The sequence below is a fragment of the Macaca fascicularis genome, chromosome 10 (genome assembly GCF_037993035.2).
Source record: "Macaca fascicularis isolate 582-1 chromosome 10, T2T-MFA8v1.1".
NCBI lineage: Eukaryota > Metazoa > Chordata > Mammalia > Primates > Cercopithecidae > Macaca > Macaca fascicularis.
In genome coordinates this window covers 97,790,371-97,814,833 of record NC_088384.1, presented here as the reverse complement: position 1 = coordinate 97,814,833, position 24,463 = coordinate 97,790,371, and the positions used below count along the sequence as shown (strand labels likewise).

Here is a 24,463-nt window from a genome sequence, read left to right as displayed (position 1 = left end):
AAACAGTGGGACTTGGTGATGGACTGGCTACAGGAGGAGGAGGAAAAGAAGCTGGCATCAAGGATATGTCCAGGTTTCTAGCTCACATAAATGAGTGGGTGGTGGTGTCACTCATGGAGATGCACTCATGCTGGGGGAGGGCATTGGTGTAAAGACTCAAGAGTTCAGTGTTGAACATGTTAGCATGAGGGACCTTTGAGACCACCTTTGAGATGAAAGTAAGTAGCTGAGTACCAGGACTATATTTAGGAAAGCAGGCTGGGCTAGAGATGGACATGTGAGAACCGTCTTAGCCTTGGATTGAGCTACGATTAGATGGTGTCAGAAAAGTGAGAAGCCTTTTCCTGTGCCCTTTTAAGGTTGACACAGTGCCTTAAGAGCCTAACACAGAAGTAAGTAAGTTTCCATAAAACCCAGAGACTATATTGCAAAATTCCTCTTTGGATCATGTCTGGAGTTACAGCTGAAAAAAAAAAGAAAAGAAAAAGAAGAGGAGAATACAAAATGAGCCTCAGGCAGCTCCAAAATTTCTCCTCTGTAAAACTGTCTCCACCACAAATTGTGTCCCTTGGCCCATGCAGTTCTTCTGTGTGCCGTGTGTGATATATTTGCACCTCATTGCTGATGGACTTTTTCTCTTTTCCAGTCCAAACCTTTCTTTTTACCCTCTGATTGGATGATTTCATATCTTTTGTTTTCAAGCTTGCTAATTCTTTCCTCTGTTTGATCAAGTCTGCTGTTGAAGCTATGTAATGAGTTTTTCAGTTCAATTATTCTAGTCTCTATTCCTAGAATTTCTATCTGATTTTGTTTAATTATTCCTATTTCTTTGTCAAATTTCTAATTTTGTTCCTCGATTGTTTTCCACTTTTTTTTTTTTTTTTTTTTTTTGAGACAGAGTCTCACTCTGTTGTCTAGGCTAGAGTGCAGTGGCATGATCTCAGCTCACTGCAACCTCCGCCTCCTGGGTTCAAGCGATTATCTTGCCTCAGCCTCCCAAGTAGCTGGGATTACAGGTGTACACCACCACACCTGGCTAATTTTTGTATTTTTAGTAGAGACAGGGTTTTGCCATGTTGGCCAGGATGGTCTTGAACTCCTGACCTTGTGATCTGCCTGCCTTGGCCTCCCAAAGTGCTGGGATTACAGGTGTGAGCCACCACACCCACCCTGTTTTCCAAGTTTTATTTAATTTTCTATTTGTATTTTCTTGTGATTCACTTAACTTGTTTAAGAGGATTCTGAATTCTCTGTCTCACATTTCATAGATCTTCAATTCTTCTGGGCCTGTTGTTAGAACTTTGTTGTTGTTGTTGTTTTTGTTTTGGTGACATCATATCTCCCTGAGTTTTCTCAATCTTTGTATCTTTACACTGATGTTTGCCTATCTGAGGAAACAGGCACCTCTTCCAGTTTTCGCAGGTGTTCTTTGCTTGTGTTAGACCTTTACTACTTAGTACTGGAATTTAAACACTGACCTGTTGTTTCTCCCCATTTTGGGGAGGACTTACAATGGGCACCAGAACTAAAACACTCCACTGGAGCTAAAGTGTTGTTTTGTCATTGTTTCTTGGTCTAGGGAAAACTTATAGTAAGCACAGGAAGCTAAATGTTGCCCCGAACTATATGGCCACCCTGCCATATGGGAAAGACTTAAGCAGGTACTGGAACTTAATCCTAACCTTTTAGTTGTCTCTGGGCCAAGAAAACGCTTTCTGCAAGTACCTGGGCATCGTGGAAAATCCAGCCAGGCATTTGGGCCTTTCCACGGAGTGTGCCCCGTGCAGCACTATGGCTCCAGCCAGTCTCTTCAACATGGCATCCCCACCAATCAGAGCACAGAGTAGCCACCAAGATCCAAGTGCCAGTGCTGCAGTCAGCATCCTGCTGTTTGTCTCTAAGTCATCCCAGGTGGTTCAGCCCTCCCAGCACTCCCAGTGGTTCCCACGGGACAGAGTGGGCTTCCCTTGAAGATTCCCAGACCATAGAGAGATCAAATGTCCACCTCTAATTCCCTCCTCTAACTCCTGAAACAATGGATTGGGGTAAATTCTCTGTTCATAGCATCCTGCCTGGTTAGGGGAGGGGACAGCACAGTCTGAAACGATGACTTCCCTTACGGGTCACAGATTCTCTCAGTTCTATGGGTCCAGGGTTTTCTCTGCTTCTCCTCCAAGTGCTGGTGTGTTGGTGAGCTCAGGGTGGTATTCTGGTCTTGAATAGTTTTTAGTTGTATTTTTCTGAGAGGAGTGATGCCAAGGGACCTTCTACTCTGCCATCTTGGTGACATCACACCAGTCCAAATTTTTCATCAACACATCATCTACATAGTTTGTATTCTTGCTAAGGATGTACAGTCTGAATCTAATTATCAGAAAACGATCAGACAAATTGAGATTATGGAGCAATATACAAGTCAAGTAGTGTGGCGCTTTCAAAAGTGTCCATTTCATTAAAGACAAAATGAAATTAAATTAAAATAAAAAACAAGGAGACAGGTCAGGCGCAGTGGCTCGTGCCTGTAATCCCAGCACTTTGGGAGGCCGAGGCGAGTGGATCACCTGAAAGGTCAGGAGTTCCAGACCAGCCTGGCCAACATGGTGAAACCCCGTCTCTACTAAAAATACAAAAATTAGCTAAGCACAGTGGCAGGCGCCTGTAATCCCAGCTACTGGGCAGGCTGAGGCAGGAGAATTGCTTGAATCCAGGAGGTGGAGGTTGCGGTGAGCCAAGATTGTGCCACTGTACTACTGTCTGGGCAACAGAGTGAGAGGCTCCGTCTCAAAAACAAAACAAAAGAAACAAGGAGACAGTTCTGGAATCTTGATTTAAGGAAACCAAGGAGACATAACAACCAAAGGAATACATGACCCTTGATTGGATCCTCCTAAATTGAAAGGAAAAAATTATAAGGGTTATTTTAAGGACAATAGGGAAAATTGAAACATGGTATATTAGATAATATTATTGTATCAATGCTAAATCTCTTGGGGGTGATCATGCTATTGGAGTTATGCAGGAGAATGTCCTGGTTCTCAGGAGGTATGTACTGAAGTGTTTGGGGATGATGTGTTTGCAACTTTCAACTGGTTCAGGAAAAAAAAACAGTATATACAGATAGAAATGATACAAATATGGGAATGTTTTAACAAATTGGAGACTCTAAGTGAAAAGTATATGGGTATTCATTGTACTACTCTTGTAAATTTTCTTTGAGTTTTAAATTTTTCAAGAGAAAAAGTTAAAGAAATTGCAATGACTTCTAAGACCAACTATCCAGAGTTAGGCCAAACTTCACAAGCTATGGGTATAATCTTCCACAAGACACAAGACTGCCCTCACTTCAGACACCAGCTGCAAGTTTGGGGATCCCCAGGCCACTCTCACATCTGACCAACTGGCTACAAACTCGGGAGTTCTCGTTACCCCCTCAAGTTTGATAATTCACTAGAATCACTCACAGAACTCAGGAAAGTTCTGTCCTTACAATTATAGTTTTATTATAGCACAAGGATATGAATCAGAACTAGCCACAAGGAGAATACATAGGCCAAGGTCTGAGAGGGTTCCAGATGCAAAACTTCCATTGTCTTCTCCTAGTGGAGTCAGGGCTCATTGCCCTCCCCGCATGTTAATATGTGACAATACACAAGGTACTGCCAATCAAGGAAGCTCACCTAAATTAGTGTCCAGAGCTTTCATTGGGGTCTTACTTTGTAGGCGTGATCGATTGAATCACTGGCTATGCCCCACCTGCTTCTCCTCCTCTGAGGAGTGATATCACATGGCTAAAAGCCCCATTCCTCTAATCACACCATGGTTCTTCCTAGTGTGGCCTGCTCCCACCCTGAGTCATCTCATTAGCTTAAACTATCAAGGTCCACCACCATGCAAAACAGAGACACTCCTCTCATTCAGAAAATTCCAATTATTTACAGGTTATCTACCTTCTAAGAACCCAGGACAAAGGCAAGCCAACTTTTTCATTTTTTTTGTCCAGGCTGAAGTGCAGCGGCACAATCTTAGGTCACTGCATCCTCCACCTCCCGGGTTCAAGCAATTCTCCTGCCTCAGCCTTCACGGTAGCTAGGATAACAGGCACCCGTCACCACGCCCAGCTTTTTTTTTTTTTTTTTTTTGTATTTTCAGTAGAGACGGGGTTTCACCAAGTAGACCAGGCTGGTCTCAAACTCCTGACCTCTGGCGATCTGCCCACCTCGGCCTCCCAAAGTGCTGGGATTATAGGCATGAGCCACTGCCCCGGCCCAACTTTTTTATTACACAGAATTAAGAGTTTAAAAAAAAATTGTATATGCAAATATTTAAAACATCCATCCAGCACCACAGTAGTTGGGCCTAGAGCACTAGAATTAAAAAAGAAAAAAAATTAATAACTGCTAGACTCCAGGGATATTGTTTCAGCTCCATGCTCCCTCCAAACAGCAGCACAATCTGTTTGCATCTTGAATTTGAAGAGGCTACTCAGATGTCTCAACAATTCCCATTTCAAAGGCATTAGGATAAGTCATTTCACTTTTCTACACCGGGCCAGCCACAAACAGTAAATATACAGTTGTGTAGGAGTGACAAATGAAAGGAAATAATTTACATCTGTTGCCCAATATGTTCCAATTCAATTTACTATGCCAAATTCTTATGATAATCACAGCCTATACTACTTCAGTCAAATCAGATCCCTCTAACTCTCCAACCCAAACAGGGAGGAACTCAGGATTCATGAGCAGTGTGAAAAATCACTGTATAATTGCAAATTAGAACCATAATCAGCCCTCTGGACCCTGAGCCCTCTTCATCACTATGCTGTGAACCAAGATGACTTCTTGTGAATGTATCTGCAGGAGAAAAACGCCAAAGCACTGACAGAGAGCAAACCCTTGTTCCTAGACCCAGTGGAGAGAACAGAGGGAAGAAATGTCTGTAAAAAAATGAAACGAGGAGGCTTGTTATTTAACAAATGGGGGCTCTAGGAGATTAGTGTTCTCTCTATAGCTAGTTTTTAATTAATCATTTATTTGTTTATTTATTTTAGTTTTTGAGATGGAGTCTCACTCGGTCGCCCAGGCTGGAGTGCAATGGTGCAATCTCAGTTCACTGCAACCTCTGCCTCCCAGGTTCAAGTGATTCTCCTGCCTCAGCCTCCTGAGTAGCTGGGATTACAGTGTGCGCCACCACACTCAGCTAATTTTTTTGTATTTTTAGTAGATATGGGGTTTCACCATGTTGGCAGGCTGGTCTCAAACTCCTGACCTCATGATCTGCCTGCCTCGGCCTCCCAAAGTGCTGAGATTACAGGCGTGAGCCACCATGCCCAGCCACTAGTTTATTTTTAAATACGAAAGTGATGACTGGGCATAGTGGCTCATGCCTGTAATCCCAGCACTTTGGGAGGCCGAGGCAGGTGTATCACCTGAGATCAGGCATTCAAGAACAGCCTGACCAACATGGTGGAACCCTGGCTCTACTAAAAATACAAAAAATTACCAGGGCATGGTGGCGGGCACCTGTAATCCCAGCTGCTCGGGAGGCTGAGGCAGGAGAATGGCTTCAACCCGGGAGGCGGAGGTTGCAGTGAGCCAAGATGGTGCCATTGCACTCCAGCCTGGGCAACAAGAGCAAAACTCCGTTAAGAAAGGAAAGAAAGAAAGAAAGAAAGAAAGAAAGAAAGAAAGAAAGAAAGAAAGAAAGAAAGAAAGAAAGAAAGAAAGAAAGAAAGAAAGAAAGAAAGACAGACAGGAAGGAAGGAAGGAAGGAAGGAAGGAAGGAAGGAAGGAAGGAAGGAAGGAAGGAAGGAAGGAAGGAAGGGAAAGAAAGAGAGAAAGAAAGAGAGAAAGAAAGAAAGAGAGAAAGAGATGCATGCATGTAGTATTTTTTGTTTTTTGTGTGTTTTGTTGTTGTTCAAACAGTAAAAGGAGTGACATTCAAAATATTTAATGACTGTTGCAACTAGGGCACAGACCAATCAGGATGACGGATTCAAAGCCACTACGCTGTACTGGGGAGTACCTACTGCACAGCAGATTGGATATACAACAAAGAAAGAGGTCTCTTACCCCAGACTCCCAGCTGCACTCGCCAGAGGTAACCACGTTAATTTCTTAGGACTTATTCCAGAAATGTTTCATGCATCTACCAGCATATCTCTGTGCCTATATATCCCTTTTTGTCTAGAGCATTGCTTTTGAAAACACCATACTGTTCTGTGGCATAGTTTTTTCTTTTAACAATGTATTTTGGCCAGGTACTGTGGCTCACACCTGTAATCCCAACACTTTGCAAGGCTGAGAAATTTGCCCGGTATGCTGGTATGCGCCTGTAGTCCCAGCTACTCAGGAAGCTGAGATGGGAGGATCACTTGAGCCCAGGAGTTCCAGGCTGCAGTGAGCTATGATCCAGCACTCCGGACTGGAGGACAGAGTGAGACAAACAAACAATGTATCTTAGACATCGTTTGCTCTACATCTGTAGCTCATTTTTGTTACACTTTAGCAATGCTACTCAAAGTTTGGTCTGTTTACCAGTGCAGAAACCGTTTGCTACTGGCTTGAGAAAAGATAAGGGAGGAGCTTACACCAGAATGCAAATCAACTATGTCTCTAAGTGCACTGTTTATTTCCGTTGATATATACCCATGACCGTTGAACAACACAGGGGTTAGGGGCAATGACCCCTAGGCAATCGAAAATCCACCCATAACTTTTGACTATCCCCAAAACATGACTATTAATATCCTACTGTTAACTGGAAACCTACCAGTCAACATAAACAGTGGATTGGCACATATTTTGTATGTTATATGTATTTTATGCTGTATTATTACAATAAGATAAGCTAGAGAAAATAAAATATTAATAAAATAAGGAAAACGTATTTGCAATTCGTTAATTGGAAGTGGACTGTCATAAAGGTCTACATCTTCACCATCTTCACAATGAGTAGGCTGAGGAGGAGGAGGAGGAGGAGGAGGAGGAGGAGGAAAAGAAAACTTTGGTCTTGCTGCCTCTGAGGTGGCAGAGGTGGAAGAGGTGGAGAAGGGGAAAGGGAGGTAAGACAGGCAGGCATATTTGGTCTAATTTTTATTGAAAAAAATCCACACATAAATGGACTTGTGCAGTTCAAACCCATGTTGTTCAAGGGTCAACTATAGATATATTTTTCTTTTTGTCAGAAAGACTCTCTTGATAAAGTCATTATTTACATTCTGGCTCAAGTTCCTTATCTCCTAGTCGGCCAGTAACAAACAACAGACTGTCTATTTTGAGAAGCACAGCCCCAGAGCATATACTTTAATAAGTTCTTTAACCAGTCCCCTCTTGATGAGCAATTGGGTTCACACAAGTGAACATTCTCGTATGCACACGTCTTCATGCACTTGGGAGAGGATTTCCGTAGCAGAGTCCTAGGAGTATCGAGGATGTGCAATTGATGAAAAAGCTGGTTATGATGGTGCCAGAGAATTAGAAGTGACCTCAGAGTCACTTCTAAATCAAAAATAATGGGTTATTCAACATGAAGTTGAGTCATCCAATTGTCACATTTCATTGATGAGAAAGCCAAAACCAGAAAGGTAAAAGCAAGGCCCAAAGTCTAACAAGTCAGTGTCAGGAATGGGACCAACTACTCTGAAAGGCACTGGGTGTCAGCAGAACAATGACCTAGACACAAGGCCTTAGGGCCTGAGCTAAGGGGATGGATGGGTTGACTTTCTCTCCTCCAGCAGTATAACTGGAAACAAGGGTACCTCAGGGTCACCCCAGGGCCTAATCTACAGGAAATCCAGGTTCTGTTTTAATGGGTGCTGCTGAGCTTCCTAGGAACACTCGTGAAGGAGACTTTGGAGCACACTGCTGAGGCCTGTCTTAAGCTGCCTCATGGAGGAAAGAAGCAAAAGGCCACATTAGACCAGGATATCCTAAGAAGACAGAAAATTTATTAAGACCTGGAACTTTGAAGAGTTCAGTGATAGTGGGCTCTGGTCAGAGAAAAAGAGGAACAGTAAAAAGGAACTAGGAGCAAATGAAGGATCAAAATGATAGAGAACAGAGCCATATAAGACATGGATGAGGTAAAGGTTCTACAAAAGCTAAAAATGTGGTCACAGATTTAAAAGGAGAAACAGAGCAATGAAGTCCTGGAAGCCAAGAGAGAAAATTTCCAAGAAGAAATAAGCAGACAGCAACAGCAAAAGTTGCAGAGGACTCAAATGAGATGAGGACTTTAAAAGAACCCATGGATTTGGCAACATGGAAGCCACTGGCAGCCTTGTGGAGTCACTTCAGTAAAGCAGGGCCAGCAGAATTCAGACTGCAGTGTATGGAGGAGGGGATGGGAAGTGAGAAAATTGAGCCACTGAGTGTAGACGGTAATTCTTGGACAGAATGGTTGGGAAAGAAGAGAGAAAAAAAGGAGAGTAGAAGGTGGCTGCTAGGGGACATAAGAGTGTATCCTGTAACATTTTTACTCAACCTCTGTGTGCACAGGCAGGTCACTCACTCTCAGGGCCAGAGGTCGCTGGGGAGAGAAAGGGGAGTCCCAGCTTCCTGTACCAGCCTTCACTGAATCGTGGTTCCCTTAAGATTTGTATAAATTATCCATAGTAATAGAACTCTGTGCCCACACTGTTTGCAAGATGTGTGCATGGGGTATGATAATAACAATAGCCACCATCTATTGAGAACATATTTATGCAAAGCTAAGAGCTTTACATAAATTATCTCATTTAATCCTTACAACAACTCTGCGAGGTAAGCCTTATACTTTTTTCTTCAATTCGAAAATGGTAAAACCTGAGACACAGAAGGCTTAATTAGCCTGCTACAGGCCATCCAGCAAATAAATGCAGCAACGGGATTCAAACCCCAGTTCATCACACTCCAATGCCTGTGCTCCTATTAAACCAGAGTCCCACAAGCTGGACTCTATGAATCACACGCAATAGGCTCATGTGGGAAACTTTTCAAAAATCCAAAAGCCCAGGTTCCATGAAAGATGTACTGACTTTTTTTAAATAAAAACTGGAGCCCAGAATCTGAAATCTCCACAAATGATACTATCAAGCTCTGCAAATGATTCCTATGCTCACGGAAGTCTTCTAAGGCAAAGTATCTACCTCCTTACTGTGTGAGCTGCCTGCCCTTGGTCTTTATCCACCTTAGAATTCACACAGGCTTCCTGAGGATAAAGACAGCCTGGCCTGCTTATTTGAGATAAAGTAGCCTCCCAAGGCCTTAACCTGGACCTACTAAGTGAGCATGTCCACGGGGAAGGCCAGCAGTCTGTTATATATATTTAGCAAGCTCCCCAGGCAATTACTATCTTCAGAGAAGACTGAGAAACTCTGTTCAGTTATTCACAGCTAAAAGTATCCTACGTGCTATCCTGGGTTCTAATCTAGGTTCTAACACTTAATCATTCCAAGCTTCACTTTCCTATAAAATGGGCACAAATGTGCCTGCCTGGCAGCGCTGTCGTGAAGAATAGATACCGTACCAATTTAGGATTAGAATTACCAGCTTACGACAAAAACAAAATAACAATGGCTTAAATGAGGGGGTTTATTTTTCCCTCAGGTTAAAGTCTAGAGGTAAGCAATCCAGAGCCAGTATGAGGTCTGGGAGGAAAGACTCTTGCTATTAGTCTGCCCTTTCATCAGTAACACGTCGCCTCTTGACACCAAATGGCAAATGAGGCTGCAGCCATTTTGTCTACAGCCCTGGGTAAAGAGAAGAAGGGATTCACCACCCAGGCAGGCCAGATCCCCTTAAGGAGTATATCTAGAAGGTCCTCGTGATACTTCCCGTTTATATTGCATTGATCAGAACTTAGATACGGGCCCACACCTAGTTGCAAAGAAGGTTAGGATCTTTTTGTTCAGTATCAGGTCTTTGCCACCCCAAATAAATCAGGCCTCTGTTATTTAAAAAAAAAAAAAAAGAGAGAGAGAGAGAGAGAGGAAAATAAATATTGGTGTTTCAGCCAGGCTCAGTAGCTCACGCCTGTATTCCCAGCCCTTTGGGAGGCCGAGGCAGGTAGATCACCTAAGGTTAGCAGTTCAAGACCAGCCTGGCCAACATGCAGAAACCCCATCTCTACTAAAAATACAAAAATCAGTGGGACGTGGGGGTGCACGCCTGTAGTCCTAGCTACTTGGGAGGCTGAAGCACAAGAATTGCTTGAACCCAGGAGGCAGAGATTGCAGTGAGCTGAGATCATGCCACTGCACTCCAGCCTTGGTGACAGAGCAAGATTCTGTCTCAAAAAAAAAAAAAAAAAAAATTGGTGTCTCAGTCACAAGAATGTGCCTCTGCAAACTTCTCACTGCAGGGAGCTGAGGGCACCAGCTGCTGTGCTTTAAAATCTACTGGCTACACCTCCCCTGGAGATGCACCCCACCAATGACTGAGTGCTGAGTACAGAGTCAGACCCAGTTCAAACAGACAAGAGACTCCTTTGTTAGCTGACTTTGGCTCAAGACTCCCTGAGGGTTTTGGAGAACCTTTGTTAGAATGCACCTTCCTTCTACTGCAGGGCAATACGGAATGCCAACCCAGCCTTCTCTCCCTCTCTCCTTTTCTTGGGGTCAGTGGCTCTCCTGGCCTTGTCTAACTCCCTCCCTCCTTCCTTTCACACAAGTATTTCCCCTCGTAAAACAACTGCATGTTTCATCCCATCTTGGTGTCCATTTCTCAAAGCAGCTGACTAACAAAAATGGCAAGTCAATTCACAGTTCCCAGCACAGTTCAGTAATACACATAACACCTGTGGAACTCTTCGATGGGAATGGAGTAGACAATAAATAATAGCTGTGCAGGGGGAGAAGGAGGAAGTAGTGCAGGGCCAACCATGGAGAAAGGAATGTTTTACTGAAAGGTGGGGACACAGGGTCTGAGGCAAATCACTGTTTGATTCTTCTTCACCCCTGAAGTATCTCCATTACAGTAACATTTGGTTAACCACAGCATCAAAGTCAGTGTGAAGAGGGGTATATAGATTCAGGTAATTGTCATAAACCTGTAATCGAGGCCAAAGCAGGAGGATCGCTTGAAGCCAGGAGTTCAAGACCAGGCTAGGCAACATGGCAAGACTCCGTTTCTACACAAAAATACAAAAAATAGCTGGGTGTGGTGGCGTGACCCTGTAGTCCCAGCCACTTGGGAGGCTGAGTGGGGAGGATCACTTGAGCCTGGGAGGCAGAGGTTGCAGTGAGCCAAGATCATGCCGCTGTACTCCAGCCTGGGTGACAGAGAGAGATTCTTTCTCAAAAAAAAAAAAAAAAAAATTGTATTCACAGTACAACTGAATTGGGATTAGTTCACCAATCATTTCAAGTCATTTTTCAACAAAAACAAAGAGGAAAAAAGGCTGTGGTGCAAGCCCCAAGACAAAATCACACAAAATAAACGCAATGTCCCGAGCAACTCTAGTCCTCATGCTGGAAAAACGGTGACCAGATTATTTGTGATGGTGATGTAAGAACACTATTTCCATGAGAACTGTTCAGTGTGGAAGCAAAAGCACAATCTCTACAAAAATAATAAAGAATTTCAGCTGGGCACTCACATCTGTAATCCCAGCACTTTGGGAGGCCAAGGTGGGCGGATCACCTGAGATCAGGAGGAGTTCAGGACCAGCCTGGCCAACATGGTGAGACCTCGTTTCTACTAAAATACAAAAATTAGCCAGGCATGATGGCGGGTGCCTGTAATCCCAGCTACTCGGGAGGCTGAGGTAGGAGAATCGCTTGAACCCAGGAAGTGTAGGTTGCAGTGAGCTGAGATTGCACCATTGTACTCCAGCCTGGGTGACAGAGCGAGACTCTGTCTCAAAAAAAAAAAAAAAATAGTAATAATAATAAAGAATTTCAAAGAGAAAACACAGGGTGAGAGAAGGTGCAGTGGGGGCACAAGGTGGATGTGAATCTGTATATGACACAAAAGTTCCCTGGGACTTAACCGACATCATGTATGTGGCACATGGTAGGAGCCTAATAAATGACGGTTACTCAGATACATGAATAGCTCCCTCATGGTTGTAGATCACCACTCACAGATCCATTAAAGAAATATTTGTAGGCCGGGCGCGGTGGCTCATGCCTGTAATCCCAGCACTTTGGGAGGCCGAGGCGGGTGGATTACAAGGTCAGGAGATCGAGGCCATCCTGGCCAACATGGTGAAACCCCGTCTCTACTAAAAATACAAAAATTAGCCAGGCATGGTGGCAGGTGCCTGTAGTCTCAGCTACTCAGGAGGCTGAGGCAGGAGAATCACTTGAACCTGGAAGGCAGAGGTTGCGGTGAGCCGAGATCGCACTTTAGCTCGGGCAACAGAGCAAGAATCCGTCTCAAAAAAAGAAAGAAAGAAAGAAAGAAAGATTTGCAGAAAGCCTACCACGTGCCAGGTTCCGTACTAGGCACCAATGATGTCACCATGAATAAGAAAGTTGAAGTCCTTGCCCCTACAGTCCTTCAGAGAAATCTCCTTTGCAGACATTTTACATGGATCCCTCTACCTCTGTCTTTCTACGTTCACAGACTGAATGCGAACCCACATCTATCAGACTTAAAGCTCATATGGGCTGGTCCAATGGTAATGTGTTATCCAAATTTATTAACATTAGTGTCACTAAGATTGCTATGCTAAATTTGATTTGTCTTTTGAAAAATTAAAGTAAAAGTTGGCCAGGGACGGCGGCTTACACCTATAATCCCAGCACTTTGGGAGGCAGAGGTGGGTGGATCACGAGGTCAGGAGATCAAGACCATCCTGGCTAACATGGTGAAACCCCGTCTTTACTAAAAGTACAAAAAATTAGCCGGGTGTGGTGGCGGGCACCTGTAGTCCCAGCTACTCGGGAGGCTAAGGCAGGAGAATGGCATGAACCCGGGAGGCAGAGCTTGCAGTGAGCCGAAAGCACGCCACTGCACTCTAACCTGGGTGACAGAGCGAGACTGCATCTTAAAAAACAAAAAAAAATTAAAGTAAAGTAAAAGTTAAAAATAATGCCTATTCGAATTGCTTCTGAAATATTCTCTTGATCTCTGAAACCAAGTAGACTCACCCATGTAGAATCATCCTTGATGCAACCTTGGATTTCTATTGGCCTTTGTATTCGTCATCTATTGTTGCTTAACAAATTATCCCAAAACTTAACAGCTTAAAATAACAAGCATTTATTATCTCATAGAGCCAAGGAGTGACTTAGCTGCATGGCCTGGCTCATGGTCTCTCATGAGGTTTCTTGCCATCAAGGTGTTAGCCAGGGATTCAGTCTCCGAAGGCTTGACTGGGGCTGGAGGATCTGCTCCCAAGGTGGTACTCTGACATGACTAACAAGGTGGCACTGGCTGTTGACAGTAGGCTCAGTTCTTTACTACATGGGTCTCTCCTTAAAGCTCCTAATGACATGGCAGCTGGTTTTCTCTAGAGCATGATAGGAAGACAGAGACAAAACCAGAGACAGAGAGACCAAGAGACAAGCTATGATGTATTTTAACCTGATCTGAGAAGTGACATACCATAACTTCTCCTGCATTCTGTTTTTGGTGTTTTGTTTTTGTTTCTGTTTGTTTGTTCGAGACAGGGTCTTGATCTGTCACCCAGGTTGGAGTGCAATGGCATGAACACAGTTCACTGCAGCCTCAATCTCCTGGGCCTCAGCCTCTGTAGTATCTGGAACTACAGACTCACACTACTATGCCCGGCTAGTTTTTATAGTTTTTTTAGAGACGAGGTCTCATTTTATTGTCCAGGCTGGTCTCGAACTCCTGGGCTTAAGCAATCCTCCTGCCTCGGCCTCCCAAAGTGCTGGGATTACAGGCATGAGCCACTGTGCCTGGCCCCGCTTCTCCTGCATTCTGCTGGCGACACAGACCATTGCTGGTACTATATGGGAGGGGACCAGATAGGGGTTGCAAACCAGGAGGCAGGATCATTGGTGGCCCTCTTAGAAACTGGTTACCACAGTCTCCAAGAAGAACCCCCTCTCCCCAAACTTCACCTAAAAGCTGGAACAGGGAGGTGCGCAAATTTCACTGTTTCAAAATACAGAGGCACACAGCAAACAGTGAATTTAATCTGTCCTGGAAACTCATGTTTTAAGCCCAGTGGAACTGCTTTTCCTCAATTATACTTGAGCATCATGCCAATAGCCTGCACAGAAGGACATTATAAGAAAGAGCTCCAATTAAGTCATTGCTGTATTGCATCACTGTTCAGTCAGCTGACCCATGGGAAAAATCTCTCTTCAGTCTCAGGGTCAGGAAAAGTTGAGCTTCTCCCAAATATTTGTTTTTCTCATATAAAATCTAGAATTTTGCTACCACTCACATTTCCCTCTTTACTTTGGCCGTTCGGAAGCTCAGAGCCAAACGTGTAAGTAAGCCTTTGCTGGTGTTGACATTTTTGAGCTAATGTCATCTGGGAGTTATTTCTTTCACTTGTTTTCTATTTTCCCTAACTCCCTCAACTTTTTGTCTTATCCTTTTGTATATTTTGTACTTTGGTAATTCCCCTCAAAGCTTTTGTGGATTGAGATGGAGTTTAAATACACAATAAAATGAGTTTTTGCCCAAAAGACTGATGACCTGCATGTGCCATCTAGTGGTGAGAGAGACAACTGCAAGAATAGAAATCTCCCTCATTTTTCAGATGTGTTTTGGATGGAGAGTGGGGAGTAGTGGGCAAGGGAAGAGGAGAGAGACCAGGCCTCCTCTGTGTGCTTTGTCAGGAAATTGAGACTGGTGAGTATTAAGAAGCCTCTAGGCAGGGCCAAGGAGCAGGTGATTCAATGGCTGGAACTGAAAATAATTTATCGGAATCTGAAGAAAAAATCAAAAAATAGTGAAGAATGAAGGCACTGGCAGTGGAAGGGTTAAGAAAAAAAAGTGCTAGTAAAAGTAAACAATGAAAATAGACCTGATTCAAGCAAGTAATCACTTGAAAGGTGCTTAATGTAGGTTGATTGCAGATGTGACCAGCCATTTTTTAAACATTCACATTAACTGTAGAAAGAAGGTTAGAGTCCAGTGTTTTTATTTTACTTCAGAGAAAACTGGGGCACAGAAGCGTTAAGCACTTGTTCAAAGTCATACAGTCTGTGAGTCCCAGGTCCAGGGCAACTACTGGACCAGTCCTCTTTCCCCAGCACCACCCTACTCCTAACTGTATGTAGCAGATGCTCATTTGGGCTTTCCTTTTGCACACAGGATTTCAAAATAAAAATGAGGTCATCACATAAAAATGCTGGATCCAGCATATTTTCAATGAATTATTACTAGCTGGTTTTGTAGCTACGTCTTGACCTACCCCAAAAAATATCAGGGTAGCGGTTCAAAGCACTGGCTTCGTTAATCTTCACTATGTGGCAAGTCATCAGTTCACAATGACAGAGAAGGATTCGAGAAGCCAATGGCAGTAGGTGAGGGAGCCCCAATCTGGGGAAGAGAAAGTAAATTCAGTCATCTACCATGTTAACCTAAGCATCTGCTCTGGACCAGGTTCCAGGCAGGATGCTAGGGTGGCAATATCAACAATGCGCTGGCAATGTCTGGAGCTATATGTATCCCGTCTCCCTGTACCCTGACATGTGTTCTTGGACACAACTTCAGCCAAAACTGAGGCATAGCTTGGATCTGGAGGGCCCTTGAAGACCTAGCCCAGGGATCTACAGTCTCAAGTGGAATGTCTTGGAAACAGCCTGAAGTCAAGGACCACTGAGGGGGCTGGAGATACTGTCTAAAAAGGAACATGAGACATTACCATGTTAGACAGCACAAATATGGAACATTTTAATCATCTGAGAGAGTTCTATTGAACAGCACTGGCCAAGAGTGCCCTTTCCCGGATTTTCTGCTCCTCTGAGTCCTACCAGTTCTCCTAAGCCCTTCAAATATCAGCAGAGACTGATATGAGTCACTGATTCCTGGAAAAGGCAGAGCTCTGGGACAATGGCTGTTCCAAGTTGACGTCCTCAGAGGTACAAATGACACACCAGAGACAGAGGGCATCTGAAGTTGTTTCTTAAACTTTCCAGGCTTCTGTGCCGGTAACGGGTGCCAGAGGGGGCAAAAAGAACAGAAGGAATATTGAGGGGCTCAACCGTTGAGATCAGAAAGACCCAATTTCCTATCGAGGTTCTCCATTACTGGTTGGGTAATCTTTAGGCAAAGCCTTTGGGCGCCAGTTTTCTTACCAGCAAAAACTGAGAACTATGTTTGTCACAACGATTAAATGAGACAGTGGATGAGACAGTGTCTGGCTCATGGTTAAGTGTAGATTTCTTACTCATCTCTTCTTGCCCTTTTGGAGGCTAATTTCCACTCTGCCAAGGATAAGAACCACATGTCACCTTCTCATCAGGTGACAGGTGGAGGCTAGTCATGGCTAGCTATTACACTCATTCTGTTAATGAATATTTGTTATGAAAACAGCAACTGGCCAGGTGTGGTGGCTCACACCTGTAATCCCAACACTTTGGATCACCTGAGGTCAGAAGTTTGAGAGCAGCCTGACCAACATGGTGAAACCCCATCTCTACTAAATACAAAAAATTAGCTGGGCATGGTGGTGCACACCTGTAATCCCAGCTACTTGGGAGGCTGAGGCAGAAGAATCGCTTGAACCTGGGAGGCAGAGGTTGCAGTGAGCCGATATTGCACCACTGGACTCCAGCCAGGGTGACATAGCAAGAACCTGTCAAAAAACAAAGAAAGAAAGAAAGAAAGAAAGAAAGAAAGAAAGAAAGAAAGAAAGAAAGAAAGAAAGAAAGAAAGAAAGAAAGAAAGAAAGAAAGAAAGAAAGAAAGAAAGAAAGAAAGAAAGAAAGAAAGAAAGGAAGGAAGGAAAGAAAGAAAGAAGAAAGAAAGAGGGAGGGAGGGAGGGAGGGAGGGAGGGAGGGAGGGAGGGAAGGAAGGAAGGAAGGAAGGGAAGGAAGGAAGGAGAGAGAGAGAGAGAAAGAAAGAAAAAGAAAAGAAAAGAAGGAAGGAAGGAGAGAAAGAAAGAGAGAAGGAAGGAAGGAAGGAAGGAAGGAAGGAAGGAAGGAAGGAAGGAAGGAAGGAAAAGAAAGAAAAGAGCAACTGCCAGGCCTCGTGTTCTGCATCATACAAAGATAGAAAACACGTCCCCAAGAGGAGGAGTTCACTGTCTCATGGGAAAGACTGGTAGGCAAACCAATAGTTATATAGCAGGGGGACAAGAAGTGAATTGAGAGTGCATAGGGAGAGCACAGAGGTGGTGATATTTCAGCCAAGACAGAAAGTGTGAACAGAAGTTTGCCTGATCAGCAAGCACATAAGAGAGGGCATGCCAAGCAGAGATAACAGAACTTGCAAAAAAGGAAGACTGGAAAGTGAGGTAAATCCAATTACAAAGGTCTCTGAGCACTGTGCTGAGGAGTTCGAGCTAAAACGTGTAGGGGACACAAAGCCTCTAAAGGAAAGTCAAGCCATCATATTTGAGTACTGAAAATATTCCTATACTGCCAGTGTGGATACGATTTAGAAGAGGCAAGACTGGGCCAGGTGCAGTGGCTCACACCTGTAATCCCAGCACTGTGGGAGGCCCATGCAGGCAGATCACCTGAGGTCAAGAGTTCGAGACCAGCCTGACCAACATGGAAAAACCCTGTCTCTACTAAAAATACAAAATTAGCCGGGAGTGGTGGCACATGCCTGTAATCCCAGCTATTCAGGAGGCTAAGGCAGGAGAATCGCTTGAACCTGGGAGGTGGAGATTGCGGTAAGCCAAGATTGTGCCACTACACTCCAGCCTGGGCAACAAGAGTGAAACTCCGTCTCAGAAAAAGAAAAAAGAAGAGGCAAGACTGGTGAAAGGAAAACCAGTCTCAATTTGTTCCACTCTCCCCTACTTCACTGTGTTCCAATCACAAGGGACTTCTCTGAGTTCCTCGAATTACAAAATACCAAGCTCTTTCCCGCTCACAGCCTTTGCACTTGCTGTGCCCTCTGCCTGGACTACTCTTCTCTTGGATGTTACACAGCTTCCTTCTTCTTGGTCTTCGTGTCAAGCATTTCAGACCAAACATTTCTTTCTTTCCCTAATCAATCTAATGTATCAATTTTCCTCCGTTATTCTCTCTTGTAGCATCCTGGGGGTGGGAGTGTTCTATTCATCGCAATTTGAAATTTTATTCTTATTTGTATTATGTGATCAATAGCTGTCTTCCCCATTAGGCTGTAAACACCATGAACGTGAGGTCATGTCTGCCCCTGTTCATCACCATGTCCCCAGCACCCAACACAATGCCTGGCACGGTGCTAACACTCAATAAACACTGCATTTATGAGACAGTGAGTACAGCCAAGATGATCATGGCTTAACCAAGGAAGTAGCAGCAAACCTAGGAAAAAGAAACTAATGCTACACAAAGTAAACAGGATAGGTCTTGAGGCAGAATACGGTCTGGAGGCAGAGAACTTAAGGACTTGCTAGAATTAAATCAAATGAAACACTTCAGCTATGATAAGAAATATCCTTTCTTTCCCTCTTCATATTTATTTATTTATTGAGTTCTGCTCTGTCGCCCAGGCTGGAGTGGAATGGCGCGTTCTCCGCTCACTGCAACCTCCGCCTCCCCGATTCAAGCGATTCTCCTGCCTCAGCCACCAGGGTATTACAGGCTCATGCCACCACGCCCAGCTAATTTTTTTTTTTTTTTTTTTTTTTTTAGTAGAGACGGCGTTTCACCGTACTGACCAGGCTGGTCTCGAACTCTTGACCTCAGGTGATCTGCCCGCCTTGGCCTCCCAAAGTGCTGGGATTACAGGTGTGAGCCACCAGGCCCCGCTGAAATATCCTCTGGTAAATGCCTTTGTAACTTTTAGCCTCTTCATTTACATAGGGCATACACCAAGTAACCAATGGAAACCTCTAGAGGGTATTTAAACCCCAGAAAATTCTGTAACAGTGCTCTTGAGCCCCTATGCTCAGCTGGCTCCCACCCTGTGAAATGTACTTTCGTTTTCAATAAATCTCTGCTTTTGTTGCTTCATTCTTTCCTTGCTTTGTTTGTGGCCTTTTGTCCAATTATTTGTTCAAGACACCAAGAACCTGAACACCCTTCACTAGTGACAGTTTGAGACAAGTATCAGAATCAGTTCGGCCTGTACCGAGTTCTAACTGCACTTCTAGCTGTAGAGCCTGGGCAGGTCAACCACCTTTTATCCACCACGCCCTCCCTATTTCCCTCGTAAAATGAGAACGACACCCTTGCAGCTTGGCTGAGCGAACGTCCTCAAACGCACAAAAAACAGTGATAGGGATGGGGCCGCGGGTTCTGAGGGCCCAAATGAGCACACCCGGAACAGCAGCAGGCGCTCCATGAGGGCGGAAGTCACAGCTTGATCTAAGTACGGTGGGTAAAATGGATCCCCCATATGCGCAGCGCCATGGTTCTTTGTAACCTCATAAAGGGTCCGATGAGCAGCAGGGGCTGGAGAGTAATTTAGGGCCAATATCATTTGTTTCTTTTACATAATTTCGCCATTTCTCAGAATTCTAAAATTTGTTTAATCGAAATATCAGCTTGAGGCATGCGGAAAACTACAGAGTAGAAGGAAAATCTCCGCTGAGGGATAACCAAGACGTAGAGATGGGAAAATGTTCATGCTCAGCACCCCCTGGCGGGAGGGAGGAGCTGATGTGGAAGATCCCCGCAGCCCCGCCTCTTTCGCGCTGTTTCCAGTCCCACTCGGGACCCCCGGGGAGTGCTAGCGGCACTCGGAGACCTTCACGTTACTACATTGCCCAGGGGACCCCGAGGCCGGCGTGGGTCTCCTCACAAAGGGAGGGGCCGAGCCGTTAGATGCGTGTTGTTTTAATCGAGCAGGTTTCGCCCTTCCCCGTCACCCTGTGAAGCTTCCAAAAAACGTCCGGCCAACCACACGGATCCCATCTAATGAGCCAGGAGGAAGTAGGCGCCTTCTGCGAAATGTAGTTTCCAGGAAGGCTTGTGGGAAACAGAGTCCGAGGCAGGCGACAGAGCGCTCTTGCAACCGGATAGAGCCGGGCTCGGGGCGCGTCACGTGACCTGGGCACCCAACTGTTCCGGGACGTGGACTTTGCCTGAGCTGCTGTTAGGAGACGTGCTCAGGTCGGGAGCAGCTCCTGCCATCGCCTGGGCTCGACTTCTGGACTGGCCTCCAAAAGTCTACGCAGTCCCTGCGTCTTCCCTGTTCCTTTGCGCTGACCTCATATTTGCATACACTGAAACTTGTGGCTCTCCCTGTCTTGGAGTGGTAGGCTCTGTAGGACCTCACCGTGTTCTCTTACCCATGGTTTCTGCGGCAGCCAAAATGAGCCACTCCATGTACTTCAGAGCTTTAGGGAATAAACCATTAATCAAGTCATTTGATTACCTCATCTTTGAGGACCTTTTCCACTACCTGTTCACACTCCTTGTGCTCACCCACGACTGTCCCTCAGAAACTTAAGTCCTGTGACCCTTCTGCATTCTATCAGTCTTCTAGTTTCATTTCTTGTCCTAGCCAACCTAAATACTAAGAATCCTCTCCTGCCTTATTTCCTTCTGTAACAACCTCAAACCCTGGATTAATAGTTGCCTAATTTGGGTCTACTGGGTGCAACTGGAGTGGGGGAATACATCGCCACAGGTTGGTGCCACTAAAATCAAGGTTTCAGACTTCAACTAAGCCCTAAATTCAACCAGCTGGTTACAGCACTGTGGGGAAGGAGGCTAACCAATAGAGGGAAGGGATTTGTTACCAAGAGTCCTGGTGGAAATACAAGGCTTTGGAAGGACTATCTTTATTGCCTCCCACCTCACCCCTACACTTCATGTTTGTACTAGAATGGCACAAGAATGAAATGTAGAATTGATGCAGGCAAACCCAAAAGTAGGGGCTCAGCTTGGGCGGGTTCTTGGCTTCACCCAGGAAAGAATTCAAGACTGAGCCAACAGTAAAAGAAAGCAAGTTTGTTTGAGCAACAGTGTATAGGAAAATGGCTGCTCCATAGACAGAGCAGAGCTATCCCATAGGCAGAATGGCACTCATGGATTGCTGAATAGCTATCTTTATATTCACTCTTAATTATATGCTTAATAAGGAACAGGTTGTTCACAAACTTTCTAAAAAAGGGGCAGGGAGCTCCTGGAACCATATAAAGTAACTTTAGGATTTTTGCCACAGAATTTGTAAAGTGTCATGGCACTTGTGGGAGTGTCTATGTGCAAATGTAGTATAACTCCTAGTCCTGGTTAGTTTTGGCTGGTTTCTTTGCTACATCCTGTCCTGATCAGCAGGGTCGTGACCAGTGCTCAGAAAACAAGCCCTGCTAATCTCTTACCTCATTACCCCTTCAGAGATTATATACTCCTCTTTAATCATAAAGGGTTGTAGAAGGGTGGAGGTCCATCCTCTGTCACTGCCTCCTACTGATTTTGTGGGCATAGTGTCCTCCTCTTGTGCCTGTGGGGACTTATGAGAAACAGGTTTAATTCTGGACAGGTGTACCCAGCTAGTGACTCCCTGAAGTTCAACAGCAGTGGGGATGCTTAACAATGCCTGGTAGGGTACCTTCCATTTTGGTTATAATTGATCCTCGGAGGATCCTTCTTCCCAAGTTTTTGATAGGACTCTGTCTCCTGGTTGAACAGGGGAGGTATTTTTTTTCCTTTGTGAAAAAGGGCAATACCTTATTTCCATATTCTTGAAGGGCCTTTTGAACCTGGTCTAAGTTAATATGAGTAAGCATTCTATATGTTTCCTCATCCAACAGGAAGTCTGAAGTTAAAAAAGGGCCCCCCATAGGCCATTTCAAATGGGCTAAGTTTTAAGGTTCCCTTCAGAGCCATCCTTATGCACAAAAGGGCCATGGGAAGGAGAGAGACCCAGGTCTCTGAGGTCTCCTGACAGTTTTGCTAATGCCCTTTTTAAAACATGATTGGCTTTTTCTACCTTACCTAAGGATTGAGGCCTCTAGGAGGAGTAAAGATGATAGACTTAAGGCTGAGGAAACCTGCTGGGTCACTTTAGCTGTGAAGGAAGGTCTCTTATCACTTTGCAAACATTTTGGTAATTCAAAACTTGGGATGATTTTTTTTAAGTAACAATGTGGACACTTCCAGTGCTTTTTCTGTCCTTGTGGGGAAAGCTTCTATCCACCTGATGAAATTGTTATAAGTACTAGCAAATACTTTAGTCCTCTGTATACAGTGGCATCTGGGTGAAACCTATTTGCTAGTCTTCCCCAATGCAGGTTTGAGTAGGGGTGGGGGTATAGGGTGGCTTCCTGAGTTGTTACGGGCAGAGTTCACAGGCCCTGGTGGCCCTTTTTATAGTCTGAAATAGCCCTGCTATTCCAGAATAGGTGAGTCCCTGCCTAACCCCAATGTTAAATGGATTACTGATGGGAGTAGCCTTATTCATGAGTGAGTAAAGAAGGCAGGCCAACAAGAAGTTGAGGCCAAAGCTTACCTCCTCAAACTGTTGCTAAAAAAGTGGAATTAATCATTCTAATTAGGGACCTCTGATAGGGAAAAGACTTAAGAGTCAATATATTTACTGATTCAAGGCACAAAAATCGCTTGAGCCCTGGAAGTGGAGGTTGCAGTGAGCCGAGATCGTGTCATCGCACTCCCGCTTGAGCTACAGAGTGAGACTCCATCTAAAAAAAAAAAAAAAGTATATCTATATATATATGTGTGTATGTGTGCATATATATATGTTTGTGTGTGTATATATATACACATATATACATATATGTGTGTGTGTGTAAACCATTTAACATTGGGGTTAGGCAGGGACTTATCTAGCTTTAAAAGTCAGGCCTGCTAGAGTAGGTCTGTTCTACCGTTTTCACTGTTCTTGGCACATGGAGTCCAGCAACAGGGTAGCAGCATTTAAAACCTGACATACTTTAAGGGGAAGCTCTTGGGTATCGAGCAGAAGGGTCTAACATTTGAGCAACTGACTCCCTGTTAGCCATTAATGTCCTTTTGCTCTAGGACCTAGTGTACTTGATTGAGAGGGGAAAGTAATGACATCTAATTTTTGTCCCAAGGAAGAATTCCTTGCTTATTTTTTATTTATTTTTTTTTTCAGATGGAGTCTTGCTCTGTTGCCAGGCTGGAGTGGAGTGGCGCGATCTTGGCTCACTGCAACCTCTGCCTCCTGAGTTCAAGCAATTCCCCTGCCTCAGCCTCCTGAGTAGCTGGGACTACTGGCACATGCCACCACACCAGCTAATTTTTTTGTATTTTAGTAGAGATGGGGTTTCACCATGTTGGCCAGGATGGTCTGGATCTCCTGACCTCATGATCCATGTGCTGGGATTACAGGCGTGAGCCACCGCGACCAGCCGACTTCCTGGCTTCTTCTACCAATAGAGTGGTGGTGGCCACAGCTCACAAGCATCCTGGCCATCTGGCTACCACCTGATCTAGCTGTTTAGAGAAATAAGCCCTGGTCTAGGATTATTCCCTAGCCTTTGAGTTAGAACACCCAAAGGCATCCCTTGTTTTTCAGCCACAAAGAGAGTGAAAGGTTTTTCTAAGTTTGGGAGTCACAAAGCAAGGGCCGTTCCCAGATTTTCTTTTAAGGTTAGGAATGCCTGTTGGCAGTTTCCATCCCAGTTCAAAGGCTCGTGATCATTCACTTTTAGAGCTTCATAGAGTGGTTTTGCTATGACCCCAAACCAGGGAATCCAGATATGGCAGAAGCCAGCCATTCCCAAAAAGGTTCTTAACTGTTTCTTAGTCTGATGGCACTGGAGTGCCAGAATGGTCTCTTTTCATTCCTGGGCTATTGTCCTGGTTCCAGGAATGAGCATGTATCACAAGTATTTAACCATTTGCACAGAAATCTGGGCCTTGTGAGGGATACCCGATACCTTTATTTTCCCAAGAAATTAAGGACCTGAATTATATTTTTATCAGAGTTGTCCCTAGTAGGGCTGGAAATTAATAGGTCATCCACATATTTTAGGAGGGATCAATTCATTAACTGCGGTTCCCTTAATTCTTTTGCCAGTGCATCCCCAAAGAGATGAGGACTGACCCTGAAGCTTTTGGAAAAGACATTCCAGGTAAACAGAGATGTAGCATGAGCGTCTGGACCAGTCCACTCAAAAGCTAAAATATACTAGGAGTCTGGGCACAAAGGTATACAAAGGAAAGCATCCTTTAAGTCTCATATGATGAATCAATTAGCATCTTCAGAGACTTAGGTCAATATTGTATAAGGGTTAGGAACTATTGGATGGACTGGAACTAATGCCTCATTAACTCCCTTCAGATCCTGAAGAAATCCATATTCCTCACTTGGTTTCTTTACAGGCAGGATGGTAGTATTACATGGGGACTGACAGGGTTGTAATAGTCCTTACTTTAGAAACTTCTATCCGGGGCTGTATCCCCCCTTTTGCTTCAAGTCTCAAAGGATATTTTTTCCATGGGTAAAACATTAACAACT

At 44.5% G+C, this 24,463-nt stretch overlaps 1 non-coding gene across 1 annotated transcript; it reads left to right on the top strand.

Annotated features, from left to right (window-relative positions):
- The first annotated feature begins 346 nt into the window (after positions 1-346).
- On the top strand, positions 347-465 carry LOC123567360 (small nucleolar RNA SNORA26). Its single transcript, XR_006690275.2, has one exon. It is a non-coding gene; the product is annotated as a small nucleolar RNA SNORA26 (small nucleolar RNA).
- Positions 466-24,463: the final 23,998 nt, after the last annotated feature.